The sequence below is a fragment of the Camelus bactrianus genome, chromosome 12 (assembly GCF_048773025.1).
Source record: "Camelus bactrianus isolate YW-2024 breed Bactrian camel chromosome 12, ASM4877302v1, whole genome shotgun sequence".
NCBI classification, from domain to species: domain Eukaryota; kingdom Metazoa; phylum Chordata; class Mammalia; order Artiodactyla; family Camelidae; genus Camelus; species Camelus bactrianus.
In genome coordinates, this window is record NC_133550.1 from 59,998,259 (window position 1) to 60,013,172 (window position 14,914).

Below are 14,914 nucleotides of genomic sequence, written 5' to 3' on the forward strand. Positions count from 1 at the left end.
AAATTTTGTAAGATGTTACCATTGAGGGATATTGGGTAAAGGGTACACGGGCTCTCTCTCAATTATGTTGCACAGAGGCAAGATAAAGAGTTTAATTTCAAAAAGAGAATGAGTGTTCCTGCCTGCAAGGAGCTCCTGTGCAGGGAGTGAGACCCTGCCCCAGGTGGCCAGGTCACTTCTGCACATCCTGGTGGGGTGACAGTTGTGATGGATCAGGGAGGCTTCCAAGGCAGCGACGGTGGAGCTGAGTCCTCAGATATCAGCAGGTCAGAGGTGAGAGGAGGTGGGGGTCAGAGGCAGGTAGGGCACTCTGAACAAGTGGGGTGCCAGGGTCTTCTTTCCCCAGAGTTACCTCTGGGCCCCCAAGATCTCAAACCATCCCATTGCAAAAACACATCATCCGGGCTCTTTCCCACCTGGTACATATACATTTTAAGGGACGGAGAAGTTATCACCTTAAATTTTTCCTTCAACCTTTGGTGCCTGCTGCTGCTTATTTGGAGAGACCTCAGTCACAGGTGGAAACGAAGGTTCCCTTGTCAAACATCGCACTAGAGAGCGAGCATCTTTGTTCAGCCTGTCAGGATCATCCTTCACGTTCAATTTAGTAAAAAGGCAGATGGTAATGTTTTTCTAGTTAAGAGATCATTTCTTTTTTAAACGCATGGATTTTTTTTTCCTTGATAGGCCTAGTCCTGCCTTATATATAATAGCAACTCAGTGGTGGAAAGAGTGAGGATTTGGGGGTCAGAGGACCCTGCATTTGAAACTCAATTCTACCACTTACTAGCTATGGTCTTGACCTTCATTCTCCCTGAGTCTCCGTCCCCCGATCTCTGCAATGAGATTCATTATATTAAACAGGCCAGCAGTACTGAATCCATAGGGGGTTTATGAGGAAACAGTTGCAAAGAACCTAGTATAAGGCCTGGTATACAGTAAGCACTCAGTAAATGATCCTCATTATTGCTAACAATAATTTGAGTTTATGTAAGAAATCAAAGGTGTCTACCTTCAACAGCACTATGAATCCAGAACTATGTACTATGTATCCAGTACTATGAGTCCAGTACTGTGATTTCCAGTTTTGCTCGTGTCAGCCAGGATAGTTACGGTTATGCTGCAGTAACAAACAGCCCCCAAATCTCAGTGGTTTTCAAAAACAAAGTTTACTTCTTGCTCATGCTACATATCCACTGTGGGTCACGTGGAATTCCGCTCCTGCAGTCTTCCCTCCTGGACCCAGGAGAAGGGAGCAGTTGGTGGTTGGAACACTGCTGGTTGGTTGTCATGGTAGAGAAAAAGGGTCTTTTAATTAGCACTAAATGCTATGGCTTTGAAATGACACATATCATTTCCATTCAAAACTCATTGATCAGAACTGGTTACACATTCCTGCATCACCATAAAGAGGACAGGAAGTATAAATCTACCCTGTGTCTGGAAGGCATGGGGAAAAAGTCACAAAAATGTAGTGAATGGCCCTACTGATAACCAGTGCTTTTGAGAACCCCTGCCCTGCCCAGAGGGATGGCTGGACAGTGGGAGGGAGGCAGGGGATGGGAGGGGTAGGGGAAGGAGGAATACAGAGAGGGGCCCCATATGGAGTGTGTGCCCAGGTCGATGTGCAAGGCTGAGGCCAGAGGAGCTCTGGGTGCCTTCCTCATCTGGACTGGACCCAAACAGAACCTGGCCCTTCTATTCTGGCAGCCAACAAGCCAGCCCTGCCAGGAGATGTGCGTCCCACGCTCTCGAGCTCCACGTATATAACCTGTCTCCCTAGCCCTCCAGTTGGTGGGCAACACAGAGTCACAAAGCAGTATTTCTCTGGCTCCATCCCTCCTGCTTTGCTGGATTCCAGGACTTATTTGATGCTTCTAAAAGTTTGGGGAGCCCCCAGGCAGTGTTTCTGACGTGCTCCCACCCTGGTGCCTCTCCGGTTACTGCTGACGCGGCAAAAGTAGCCTCTGCCGGCTTTGTCCTCCGAGGTCCCCTGGGGCTGCAGACACGAGGCTCCAACAGCAGCAGTGTCTGTGCCAACAGTGCCACCTCCTGTCCCTTCGGAGACTGCTGGCAATGTCCAGTGCTCACAGTGCCCCATCTCACGCTGCAGCCCTTACAGAAGGTTCAGCGTGAGACCTGGCACAGGGACGCTTGAGTGGCCAGCACTGCAGACCCATTAGTTTCCTTTCTGACCCACGCTGGCCGTCTTCCAGATTCTGGATTTCAGGTCTACTTTTGACCTTCCTCCCACCTTAGAAGTTGCAGGGCCTCTGCCTGGAAACCTCTTACCACCACTTTCCTTTCCGTCCTCCTCATCCCTTGTTCATCCTTCATAGATGAGCTCAAATGCCACTTCTTCAAGGAAGCCTTCCTTGATTCCTCAAACTAAGTGAAGTCCCCCAATGTAAGATCTCTCCTTTTTTTTAATTCATTAAAAAATTTTTATTTGTTTCCATTTTTTAAAACATTGCAGTATAGTTGATTTATAATATTGTATTAGTTTCTGGTGGTCAGCATAGTGATTCAGTTATACATATAAATATACACATATTCCTTTTCATATTCTTTTTCATTACAGGTTACTACAAGCCATTGAATATAGTTCCTGTGGTCCTTGTTTATCTATTCTGTACATGGTAGTTTGTATAAGATCTCTCCCTTTGATGTTGGATTGGCCGGTAATGACAGAGGTTCCAGAAGAAGAGACATCGCTGGTCAAAAGCATTTCCAAACAGCAAATACATTCTTCATACTCCTTATGAGACTTGACACTGCACCGGTGACAGGCTGCTCACACATCCTTTGTGATCTTCAGGGAAGAGATGCAGTTTTGTCAGATGCCTTGGCCTTGGTGAGATGCTACTGTGGGTTTCGAGTTTGCCCCAACACGCTGATGTAGGTAAATGAACATGTTGACTTGAGTGGCTGGAAAAGGAAACTTCTTTGCTCTCCGTTTGCCCCGGGTGACTCACACCTTCCTTGTCAAGGAGAGCAGATGTTTCCTTGCCAGTGGGGATCTGGTCCTCGCTGGAGGCCAGGGAAGGCAATCCCAATGCTCTGGCCGGGGCATTTTCCCGATGCCCATGGTCCCCACAAAGTTGATTGTCAATCCAGCATTGCTCTTAACCTAGTTTTAAAAATTGAAGAAACTCAGTAACAGTACGCGCATTCAGGCATAGGTAGGTAAATTAGGATCTGTCCTTACCAGGAAATACTGGTGTTTGGGGGAAAAGCACATATGCCACAGCTGCTGCCTTCTGGGGTCACCTGGCCACGGCCCAAGTGGTCCAGGAACCCATGTGGAGCCTGGAGAACTCTGTCTTCCTCGTCCCGCTTCATGGGCATGGGGATACAGAAAAAGCAGTCAGACGAGGTTTGAATCCAGGCTCTGCTACCTTGGACCAGTTACCTGTACATCCTGTGCCTCAGTGTCCCCATTTGTCAAATGGGGACAATAATCCTCTTTTCAAAGTGTTATTTTGAGGATGAGGTGAAAGGAAGGCCATGCTCCTCCTCTCACTACCCGCCCGCCCCAACCTCCAGATCACTGACGAATGAGGCCCGGCTGATCTCAGCTTTGTAGATGCCAATCCCCAGTCCCAGGACCCGAGTTATAACCATGCCCTCCCTCTAGTATCCAAAATACACCCAGAAGGAAAACTGAGATCACACAGATGTAAGAGATGCCCAGTGATACAGAATGTGACTTTTGTTGTTTGGGTTGTTTTGTTTATTTGTTTGTTTGTTTGTTTTTATGCAAATACCTCTAGTAGAATGATGTCAGTATAATTCGGTTTTCCCAGCACATTCAAGTTTTGAAGCAAATCTGGGGCAAGTGTTCGCACAGACAAGCAGAAAGACTTGGCAAAAGCTGCTGACCCTCAGGACACACAGAAACACCTTCTCCTCCTGTCACCCCGAAGACCTGATCGCTTCCGGCTGCCCACTTCTGGGCAAGTCACGGCTGATTGAATGGCTCCAGAACCTCATATCAGGAAGCTGCGAAGTCATTCCTCGCTATATTCAAATAATGGGTTAATTGAGAAGGCTACACCCAGGATCTGATGTTAATTTTGACAGAAGTAGTCTCCAGTAAAAGCAAATTCACCAGTACTTACATTCTGAAGTTAAGATCAGGAACCTCAGGGGCATAAGGCTGCAAAGCGTTGATGGGTTGGTGGAGGTTTAACTGGGGAGGAATTTCTATCAGGATCATGATGGCTCTGGTTAAGGTTCTAGTTGCAAAGTTTCACAGGTTTGGAGGGGCCTTGCCCAGCCCAGCTTTCTCATATGCCCTGTTGGTTGTGGTGCAGGAGCAGCAGAGCAGAAGGCTTCAGGAGCGCACACTGGGAGTCAGATCAGAGACAGCTGTGCTGATTGTTGTGTTGAACGACCTTTACCTACCTGACCGCCTCCCGGTGTTTGCTCTTCCCGTTCCCACCACCAGGAACACTTGATTCCATCATCTGGCAAGATTTAGGCATCCTCCAAAGCCCAAAGCAGGCCAAACCTCCTTAAAGAAATCTTCCAGAGTCCTCCCTGGCAGGGTTGACTGTTACCAGCTCCGTGCTTCGATGGTACCCAAGGGTGCTTAAACCTAGCCACACGCCCTCTTTCTTGGTCTGTCTCCTTCTACTGGACTCTGATAACTAGACTGTGGCTTTCCCAAGTGCATCTATGTCCCCAGTGTCTTGTACATGACCCAGGCTTGAGTGGACAGAGGCAAATTGCTTTTTGAATAAAAGTAGACATGAAAAAGCAGGGGTTGGTGGACAGAGATGCTTGGATGGACACAGAAGGCTCTGGGAGCCTGTTTTCAGGAAACCTGGATTTTTCTGTAGCAGTTTATCTCTGCTTGACTACACATCCTCTCTCTGGAAACAGAGGAAGCTGAGGGAGTGGCAAGTATTAAACTCAGACGGGACCGAGGGAGGAAAGTAAATTCTGTTTCCTGCCTGGTGGCTGTGGAGAACAGCGATCCACTATTGAAGGCTTGTTATGCTGAGGTCTTTACAAGCAGTTACAGACTTAATTCTCACATCCATTCCAGGAGGGAGGTACATCTTTTATAGACCAAGAAGTCAAGGTTCAGAGAGGAAAACAACTTACCTGAGATCTCAGGGATAGAAAGAAAAATAGAAGCCCAGGTCTGACTCCAAAGCTGAAGATCTTAAGCATTCTGATTTACCTCCAAGGGGAAGCAGATGGGAGTGGGGCAGGAACACACAGGTCCTGGTTCACCCTTCCTCTAAGGGCCTGATTCCCTGGGATAAACGTCATGGGGCATCCTGGACTCTTAGAGCCTGTGGAGGGACAGACGGAGGGATGGGTATGATTCTACCAGACAGGCACTCTCCAATTGGCAATTCATTTACTTTTTCCTCATGTGCTGGTTCTTCTGAGGCACAGAATTGTTATTTCATCATGTAGGTAGGGAAATGGAGGCAAAGGTGGGGACAATGGCTTGTTCAATATCACACAGCAAGTCAGCAAATGAACTAAGGCTCAAAAATAATTTCAGTTATGGGGGAAAGGTATAGCTTAGTGGTAGAGTACATGTTTAGCATGCATGAGGCCCTAGGTTCAATCCTGAATACTTCCATTAATAATTAATTAATTAATTAATTAATTAATTAATTAATTAATTAAATCTAATTATACCCACCCAATTTTTTTCAGTTAAGCTCCTAACAACAGGCTCTCCTGCAGATGACAACCACACACTCTAGACAATGTACAAAACAACCACTTCTGGGCTCAGAAGAAGGAACAGAAGCAGGAAGATGCTGAGAGAAGTCAAAATATGGATTCAGTGATGGGCAGAGAATGAGTTCACCATATTTTGCAGCTTTCTCTGGAAGGCAGCCGCAGTCATAGCACAGCTTGAAGTGACTGAAACTCTGATGGAAACCCTGCCATCTTTCTGGCCTGAAAAAACCAGAGGACAGAGCTGAGGGCAGCCAGGGAGAGGGAAGAGAAAGGGTTAAAGGAGAGAGTCAAAGAAGGGACGCTCCAAATTCCATGCATAATCTCTAGCGCAGTGTCTGATGGATCCTAACCGTACATGCATTAAACAGACTAAAAGAAGTCTGAAATGAGATGTTACCTGCTTCCCATCACAGACAAGACAGATTTGCAATTTAAGTCTAACCAAGTGAATTGCCTGCCAGAGGGGGGAAAAATCAACCTTTTTGGAGGAATAGAAAAGAATCCACAGTCTCTTCAACATAACACTCATAATGTCCAGGACATGATAAAAATTTACTTGACATAGAACAAAGAAGATGTATCCAATTCTCAAAAGGAAAGACAACCAAAAGAGGTCAGTCCTCAATGATCCAGATGTGGGAACTAATAGGCAAAAATTTAGAGACAATTATTATAACCATGCTTGATGAGATAAGGAAAAATATCACATGTGTGAAAAGATAGGAATCTAAGCAGAGGAACAGGAAATACAAAAAAAAAAAAGCAAAAATTTTAGAACTGAAATACACAGTTCTAGATAGATATTTAGAAATTATCCAATCTAAGGAAACAAGAGAAAAAACATTGTAAAAATAGACAGTCTCAAGGGCCTGTGGGAAAATATCAAAAAGTCTGAAGGTAATGGGTAGTTGGAGAATTGAGATCCCAGGAAGAGAGAAGAGATAACAGAGTGGGAAAGAAATATTTGAAGAAATAATGGCTGAAAACTTCTCAAATTTGGTAAAAAAAAAAAAAAAGATAAATTTACATGTTCAAGAAGTTTTGTGAACCCCAAACAGACTACAAGACAATTCTACTTAAGCCTGAGGTAGTAGAACTGCTGAAAACCAAAGACAAAGAGAAAATCTTGAAAGTAGATAAATAAAATAACATATTTCAGTACAAGGAACAATGATTCAAACAGCAGAGAACTTTGTATCAGACACTGTGGAGATCAAGAGATGCTGGAACCACACCTTTAAAGGGCTGAAAGAAAAGGCTGTGAACCTAGAATTCTATACCCAGAAAAGATATCTTTCAAAAAATGAAAGCAAAATGCAGGCATTTCTAGAAAAGGAAAGCTAAAAGAGTTCATTGAACATGGAGAGGCCATGGCTGGTAGTCTTCATCCCACGTGTGCTCTGTATCTGAACTCTGAACTCCAGGACAGAACCCTGTCTCATCTTTATGTCTCCAGAATCTCACAAGTGCTAGACACAGAGAAGGGGAGGGGGTGTCAATGAGCGTTTGATGAGTGAAAGGTGTAATGGATGGATGGATGGATGGATGGATGGATGGATGGATAGTTGGATGGATGAAGGAGCTCCCTTCCAGATCCATTTCTCCACCCCCATTCTGTGGTCTCCTGCCAACACTGACTCTAAAGCTCACCCTTCCTTAAGTTCTTTTAGGGGCAATGCTTCTCCTAGTTCTGTCACTTGCTAGACTTCCACTCACATCTTAGGGACAGATGTGGCTGTGGGAGAGCTAGAGTCCAGTGGGACATCATTTAAATATTTCTTAGAGTGGAGGTTCTGGCAGGCTGGACGAACATGAAGAGAATTCAGAAAAGACTGAAGCAATGGACTTGTCGCATTCAAACTCTAGCTAGAACAAACCGAAATGGGGCAGGCTGCACCCCCAGCCAGGAGACCAATGCGTCCCTTTGGCTGCTCCTTCCCAAAGCCATATTTACCCAGGCCTTTGAGCATTCAGGCCTCGGGGGAACTTGTGTGGCATCTGTGGCAGGAGGAACATTCCTTCCTCAGCCCGTCTATGCGCCGGGGAGATTAGCCTCTGATGGCTGTCTGCCTTGGTCTCTCCCCACCTCATTTCATGCAGGTCCTGCTTCTGCTCCTTCTAGAGCTTGCATGGGGTTAACACTGTTTTCTGGATCAGAGCACCTTCCTTCTTTGCCTTTTATTTCTACTTTTTGGTATAGCCATCAGCTTCCGGATATCCAGCCCTGGAGCCCATCTTGCAGGGCCCACCATACTGAGAGAAAGAAAGGCACAAAGTTCTGGGTCTGCCAGAGGCTTCCATTGTGGAAACTCCTCCAGCCCTCCTCACTGCCTGGAGTGGGGTGTTTCCATCGGGGAGGCCTTCTCCCACCAGCCTAACATCTAACTTTAACCCAAATGCCACCCCTGATTCCCATGCCCGGGCCCCTTGAGTGCGTCCCATCTTCTTGGACCTTTTTCCCTCCAAGTCCCCTCCTAGTGTCCTCCTGCATGTGCATCTCAAGGTAAAGGCCAGTCTTACATCCCTGTTTGAATCTTTTCCACCAGGAAATTCATGGATTAACTTCTGAAAGACTCTCTTCAACTCTCCCTACTCAAATCTGCTCAGAGCTTAGCTCTCCCTCTGTGGTTCCTGCCAAAGCCTATCTATGACCTTCAGAAAATGACCTTTGATCATTTCCTCCAGCCCTGCAACCATTTAGTGAGGGTTAAGTGTATCCTTCATTCTCTTTGAGCCCTGCCCCTCCCAAGACTGACAGCAATACAACACCCCTGTCTTTCCAGATCCCAGCTCCAGGGCAGTAGGAGGAGGATGGCTCAAGTTTTGCCCAGGACATCTATCCATTGAAATCTGCATGCCTCAGACTTTTTTTCTGAGGGAATTTCCTGTTTCTCCAGTTCAATCAACACATGCCATTTTTATGTACTCCCAACCTTCCTGTTCTGATAGCAAATCCAAACCCTATCTCTTAAACCAGTCCCGTTCCTTCCTGATATTCTGAGCAACCACATTCCTAGATATGGGCGTTTTACATCCTTCTTAGCTGCTGGCTTTTTAATAATCCCACTGAGATTTTTCTCTCCCTGAAGGATGATGGGGCTGGCACAGAGTCTGAACGACTAGGGCCCTCATCCCTCTGGTCTGTTTCCTGATACCACCCACCTGTCCCTGCAGTCCACTGTGACAGAGGCCAACAGCAGGGACTACCCAGATCCATGTCCACCTGTGTGGTGGGGGAGGGGAGACTCCAGGGTCCCTCGGTCTTCAATCTACAAGGCTGGCCCCACCCCTGTCCCTTCCTTAATGGAAGAGGATCTTCAAACAAGACAAAGAACAGAGTCGGGGTGGCTGGACTATTGCAACACAAACCACCTGAAGGCCCCAAACCTCATCTGAGTGCCCGCCAGCTCTTGGGGAACACAGCAGAAGTTTTGCTGGTCACAGTCGTGGTCTGTAACAGGGTGGATAAAGGGTGGAGACAAGAAAAGCAAGGCATAGAGCCAAGAATTGTTCCACTTTCCACAGAGAAACAGCCTGAATAACAATGCTACTTGTTTTGTGGTATTGAATAGATCCTTAAATAGAATGGACAAATCTCCTTTTGCTATAATCAGATACCTGCCTTGGCCTCAGTCCCAGCCACGCAGCTTCCCTGTGAGCCCTGGAATTCCCACATTGTCCCTTGGTCCCAGCCCATGGTGGGCATCTTCTCAGCCTCAGGTGTGCTCCAATCTGCAGGGTAGGGGTGGGGTTCTGGGTACAGCTTGTTCCTTGAATTCTTCCAGGCACCCCTCCTTCCTTCCTTGATTTCCTGTTGTGGTCATCAAGCACACAAGAGCAGTGGGCTCATGGAAAGAAATTAAGGGGAATTATTCATGGTTACTAATATCCAACCAATTCTTGTCTTCCAATCCCAGTGCAGAAATTCTCTGGTAATTATTCTTGGAGTGAGAACCAGGCCTGGAAGCAGGTGGAACTCTTCTCCTTCTCCTGGAGCTAATGGCTGGGCCAGGAGAGCCATATGACAATCACTTATCCCACCAGCTGCATGACAGTGATGGCCAACGAGATCCCCACCCCACCACTGCCAGATGCCAGCAGAGAACTGAAACAGGGAAGGATGAATGGGAGCCAGAGAGGAACTGGGAGGAAGGGAAATCTGGTGGGGTCTAGGGAAGAAAGAAGGAAGAGGGAATCACATGAATCGCTGGTGGGGAAGGGGAGAGCCTTGATCTGTGGGTGCCTCCATGAGGTGGGGAGTGAGGAGGAAGCCTGACGCTTTTAAGGCTCAGCACCCCTGCCCACTAGTAACACAGCCATCCGTCACTTCAGGGGCCTGCCCTACTCCCTTAAGGGGATACTTACTTGTGAGGGAGGAGGGCAGAGGGTGGAGGTTCTGCTCCCCTACTGCCCTGCAGGGTGAGACGGGAGCTTCTGCAAAGGCCTAATTGGGGTGCCCACCTGCTCAGGACAATGCCTCCTGCCTCTCTGGACATTTACCTCTCTGTCCCGTAGCCATGGAGGGTGGCTCTAAGGCCCCCTTGAGCCAATCAGAATCTCTCCCCAGGAAATCAGAAAACCTGGACGAAAATCCTCAGAGACAGAAGCTGCGGAGCTGAGGCCGGGAGGGAACCACATCTCTTCTGCTGGGATCACTAAGGCTTTCTGGGCTCCTGCTCTTCCCAAAGCCTGCTTCTGAAGTTGTGTATGTGTGTCTATGTGTGTCTGAAACTATGTATGTCTGTGTCTGTGAATTTCTTTAATTCTGTGAACATTCTGGATCATTCCAGTAAATACCTCTGTTCTTGAGTTAGCCAGAAGTTACTTTGTTTTTGTTCTTGCATTTGACTTTGTCTTTATTTTACTTGGTTGCTATTGTTTTGCTTGCAACCAAAGAATCTTGGCTGACACATAAATGGGTACCCAAGAGTTGGTGGCAGCCCACAGACCCTCAGGAGGGCTGGCATGTTTGGAATTGGTTTTCTGGCTGAGAGGGGTTGGGGGACCAGGACATGGGGAAGCCCCTCCCCTCTGTATTCTGGGAGGCAGCCGCTGTCAGTGTGGAAGGGACCAGAAAGGCTGGGATCTGGAGGAGGACAGTCGCTTCTGATGCTTCAAACACTCGGATGACATCTTGAAGCTTCTCCTCAAGGCATCAAATAAATTCTAGCTGTTTATGTTTTCAGCTGGAAAACTGTCCTATAAGAACTAAACTCAGAGATGGATTCTGGAGGTTTCTGATTCACGTGATGAATTCAATCCTCACTAGATCTTTGCAGTGATAATTAAGGCACAGATGGGGATGAGCTGCATGCTAATTTCCTGTGGCTGCTGTAACAAATAACCACACATTCAATGGCTTAAAACAACCCAGGTTTATTCTCTTACAGTTAAGAAGCGCAGATGTCTTAAAATCGAAGCGTAGGAGGCTGCATTCCTTTTGGAAGCTCTGAGAGAGAATGCATTTCCTTACCTCTTCCAGCTTCCAGAGCTACTTACATTCCTTGGCTCCCGGCCCCTTCCTCCATCTTCAAAGCCAGCAGCATAGCATCTTCCGATCTCTTTCTATCATCACGTCTCCCTTTCTTTCTTCTGACCCTCTCACATCCCTCTTATCAGGACATTCGTGATTATATTGGATCCACCCCAATTATCCCAGATAATTTCCCTGTCTCAAGATCCTTACCTGAATCTCATATTCAAAGTCCCTTTTATTAGGTAAATGAACATATTCCTAGGTTCCAAGGATTAGGACACAGGCATCTTTGGTGGGGGAGGGGAAACTATTCAGCCTACCCCTAGTTGCATCCAGAAAATTGCCATAGGGACACCTGAAGGGACTTCAAGGATCCCAGGTACAATCCATATCTAAGGGCACTTTGACACCCATTTGCCTGGACCCCATTCTCTGGTGTAGGGCAGCCAACACTTGAAGTCAGCCTGGCCCCCAAGGGTGAAAGGCAGAATAGGAAAGAAAAGAGACACCAAAGTCAGAGAACGAATGAACTATGAAAGCTCTACAGGTCTGGAGAGAATGTGTAGGGTGGAGTCAAATGAGTTCCCAGAGGAAGGCGGAATGGAATTCTGTCTTCGTTACCATGTCGGTCCCCCGCTGACCCTGGGTACCCCTGCAGAGGGCTGTGATCCTAACCACACCTAGGGCTGATCTACCTTAACCATATGCTGAGCACCTCTTGGTGATACTGAAAGTCAGGAAGCACTTGGCATTGAGAAGAAGGAGGAATCCAAGAGTGCAGGAACTGGAGGATTAGAGTTGATCTCTCGTGGATTTCCCACGTGCACTGTGTTTCCTGCCAGGGCCCAGGAGACCCCCTCTCCTCTGACCCCAGGAAGAAATGGATGATTTAGGAGCTCTCTAGATGGGGGTGGGGTGGAGCTGGGACCCTGATCTCTGTAGATCAAGAAATTCCAAGAGGTCAACCCTGAGGGAGACAATTCACAGCAGAAGAAGAGAGAGCGTGGGTGTTGTGTCAGGCAGCCAGGAGGGCAGGTGATCAGGGCTCAGGTGAGACATGCAGAGCTTCCCAGCAATAGAACTGAGGGATGGTCCACTTTCTTTGTAAGACCCAAAATCTGGTGAGCCAAGAGCAGACATGGGTCAGTGTGCTGGATGGGCTCTGCTTATCACCGAATTCTCAGACCCAAGTCATAGGATGGACCAGAGACCTTGAAGGAAAGGGTGGCCAGGAGTCAGAAAGGGCCTGTCATACACCGTGTGATCACTCCTCCTACCTGCTCGCCATGGCCTGGGAGCATCCCCTTAGGGAACAGTGCTGGTTAAAAGAAACACAACCAACCTGGACCGTTGGTACTGGCTCCAACTTCACGCTAACTTCTGGGACCCAGAACAACCCAGAATGACCCAGACCATGGTCTTTTGGACAGAGGGGATGCTTACAGTGGTTGGTAATAAATGCATGTCTGATATGAATTCACCCCACAATAGGTCCACGGGGACCCTCTTCTCACCTGGTCACCATTTTCTAAGCTCCTGAGTATATAATTGGAATGGGTACTCTTGGAAGCTAGGGATTGTTTATCCAAACCCATGAATGAGGGCTATTACAGTGAGATAAACCAATGCAAGCCATTGGGTTTTTACATCTCTATCAAAATACTTAAATCAAAATCCACACCAAATTCTTGGAGGAATTACAGAGATAGTCGCCATCATCAAGGCTTAAAGGAAGCAAGAGTAGTGATTCCACTGACACACATATTCATTCACCTCTCCAGTTTGTCCAGTGCCAACCAGTGATGTGTCTTGGGAAACAATGGTGGGAGTTCATAAACCTAATTAGGTGGAAACCCTAATGGAAGTGGACATTCCTAAGATGTTCTGTTAATGTTAATAAAGGACATAAATACAGGCTCCAATTCTTGGATGTATCAGTCTTCTTAGATGCAAACAGAGATACCAATTCTGCTTTCTCAATTTAAAAAAAAAAAGGAAATTTATTGGAATATTACCCCTAATCAGTAGGAGGCTGGAGTCCAGACTTGGAAAACACTGTAAATCAAGGCACCATGATGGCGTTAAAGGTAGAGAGCAAGAGAGTCATCTTCTGTCAAGAACAGCAGGGTCAAGGCACTGCCTCTGCCTCTGCAGCCTTCAGGTACCACCCCCAGCGGTGCTAGTGGTGGGCACTCCCGTTCCTGCTCCCATTCCCTCCTGAGCAGTCTTGCTGATGACACTGAGAATTGGCTCTAAGCGCCCTAGGTCTTTGCCTCGCTTGCTCCGTATTCTGGACCCCATGAGGAAGCAGCTAGTCAGTCAAACCTAGGTCTTGAGTATGAGCCCTGGACGCTAGGGGGCAGGAGAGAAAAGGGGAATCTGGTCTCTCTGGCTTCCACATAGAGAGGGTGTTGTGACCACATATGGCGGAAAACCCCCCAACTAGGAAGAAGACAGTAGATGCTGAATGGGGAGAAGAGAATTGTTCCCCGTGAAACAAGTCCATTACCTCCAGGGGCCTCAAAAGTTGACCTCTTTCATTGTAGGAGGTAGAAACCTAACTCCAAATTGCAAAAATGAGCGACATCACTGAAAAATCCAGAAAGGCCAAGTCCTGGTGCTTAAACCGAATTATCAGTACTCAGACTCTCTCAAATTTTGCTGGGCTTTCTGCCTAGCACAGTGGCTCCAGCCAAAGCTGGACTGCTGTGGAATACCTCTTTTTTTTTTCTTAAATTGAGTTATAGTCAGTTTACAATGTTGTGTCAATTTCTGCTGTACAGAACAATTTTTCAGTCACGCACGAGTATACATTATTTACTTTCATATTCTTTTTCACCGTGAGCTACTATAAGATCTTGACTATACTCCCCTGTGCTATACAGTATAAATTTCTTTATCTATTCTATATATACCTGTCAGTATCTATAAATATCAAACTCCCAGCCTGTCCCTCCCACTCCCCGAACAACCACAAGTTTGTATTCTATGTCTATGAGTCTGTTTCTGTTATATTTAAGTACATTTATCTTCTTCTTTTTTTGTTTTAAATACCACATATGAGTGATATGATATGGTATTTTTCTTTCTCTTTCTGGCTAATTTCACTTAGAATGACATTCTCCAGGGACATCCATGTTGCTGTAAATGGCACTATGTTGTCATTTTTTTATGGCTGAATAACATTCCATTATATAAATATACCACAATTTCCTTATCCAGTCATCTGTTGATGGACATTTAAGTTGTTTCCATGTCTTGGCTACTGTAAATAGTGCTGCTATGAACATTGGGGTTCAGGTGTCTTTTTTAATTAGAATTCCTTCTGGATATATGCCCAGGAGTGGGATTGCTGGGGAACATCTCTTAAGGGTATTCCCCCAAAACAACAGGGACCATCTTGTAGAATGCTCACCAGAAGATCTCCAAATCAAAGAGAAATAATAGTCAATGATGATACCCTTTGTGGCTGCAAATCTCCTCCCTTTTCCAGGCAGCCTAGCACTTTCAAAATTGGCTCTATAAACAAATTGACTGGTAGGGAAGTTACATTTACCCATACAAGATGGACTGTCCATCATCAAGGTTGACTGGATGGGAGCGTGGGAGCCCAGCAGGCAAGCAGGAGGAGTGACGGAGGACTTGCTCCCTGTGATCCTGGAAGACAGGCTCCTAGGGAAGGGCAGTCACGTACAGTGCCCAGGAGAGCCTGACAATCAACAAAGA

The 14,914-nt window shown here is 46.6% G+C and overlaps 1 long non-coding RNA gene across 2 annotated transcripts; it reads right to left on the reverse strand.

Annotated features, from left to right (window-relative positions):
* Positions 1–1,288: 1,288 nt before the first annotated feature.
* Positions 1,289–5,302, reverse strand: LOC141579519 (uncharacterized). Of its 2 annotated transcripts, XR_012511058.1 has the most exons (4): positions 4,122–5,302; positions 3,768–4,020; positions 3,209–3,336; positions 1,289–3,130 (listed from the first exon to the last, which is right to left on the reverse strand). It is a non-coding gene; the product is annotated as an uncharacterized LOC141579519 (long non-coding RNA). The 2 variants fall into 2 exon arrangements; XR_012511057.1 differs by having other exon boundaries at positions 3,209–4,020.
* Between the last annotated feature and the right edge of the window lie 9,612 nt (positions 5,303–14,914).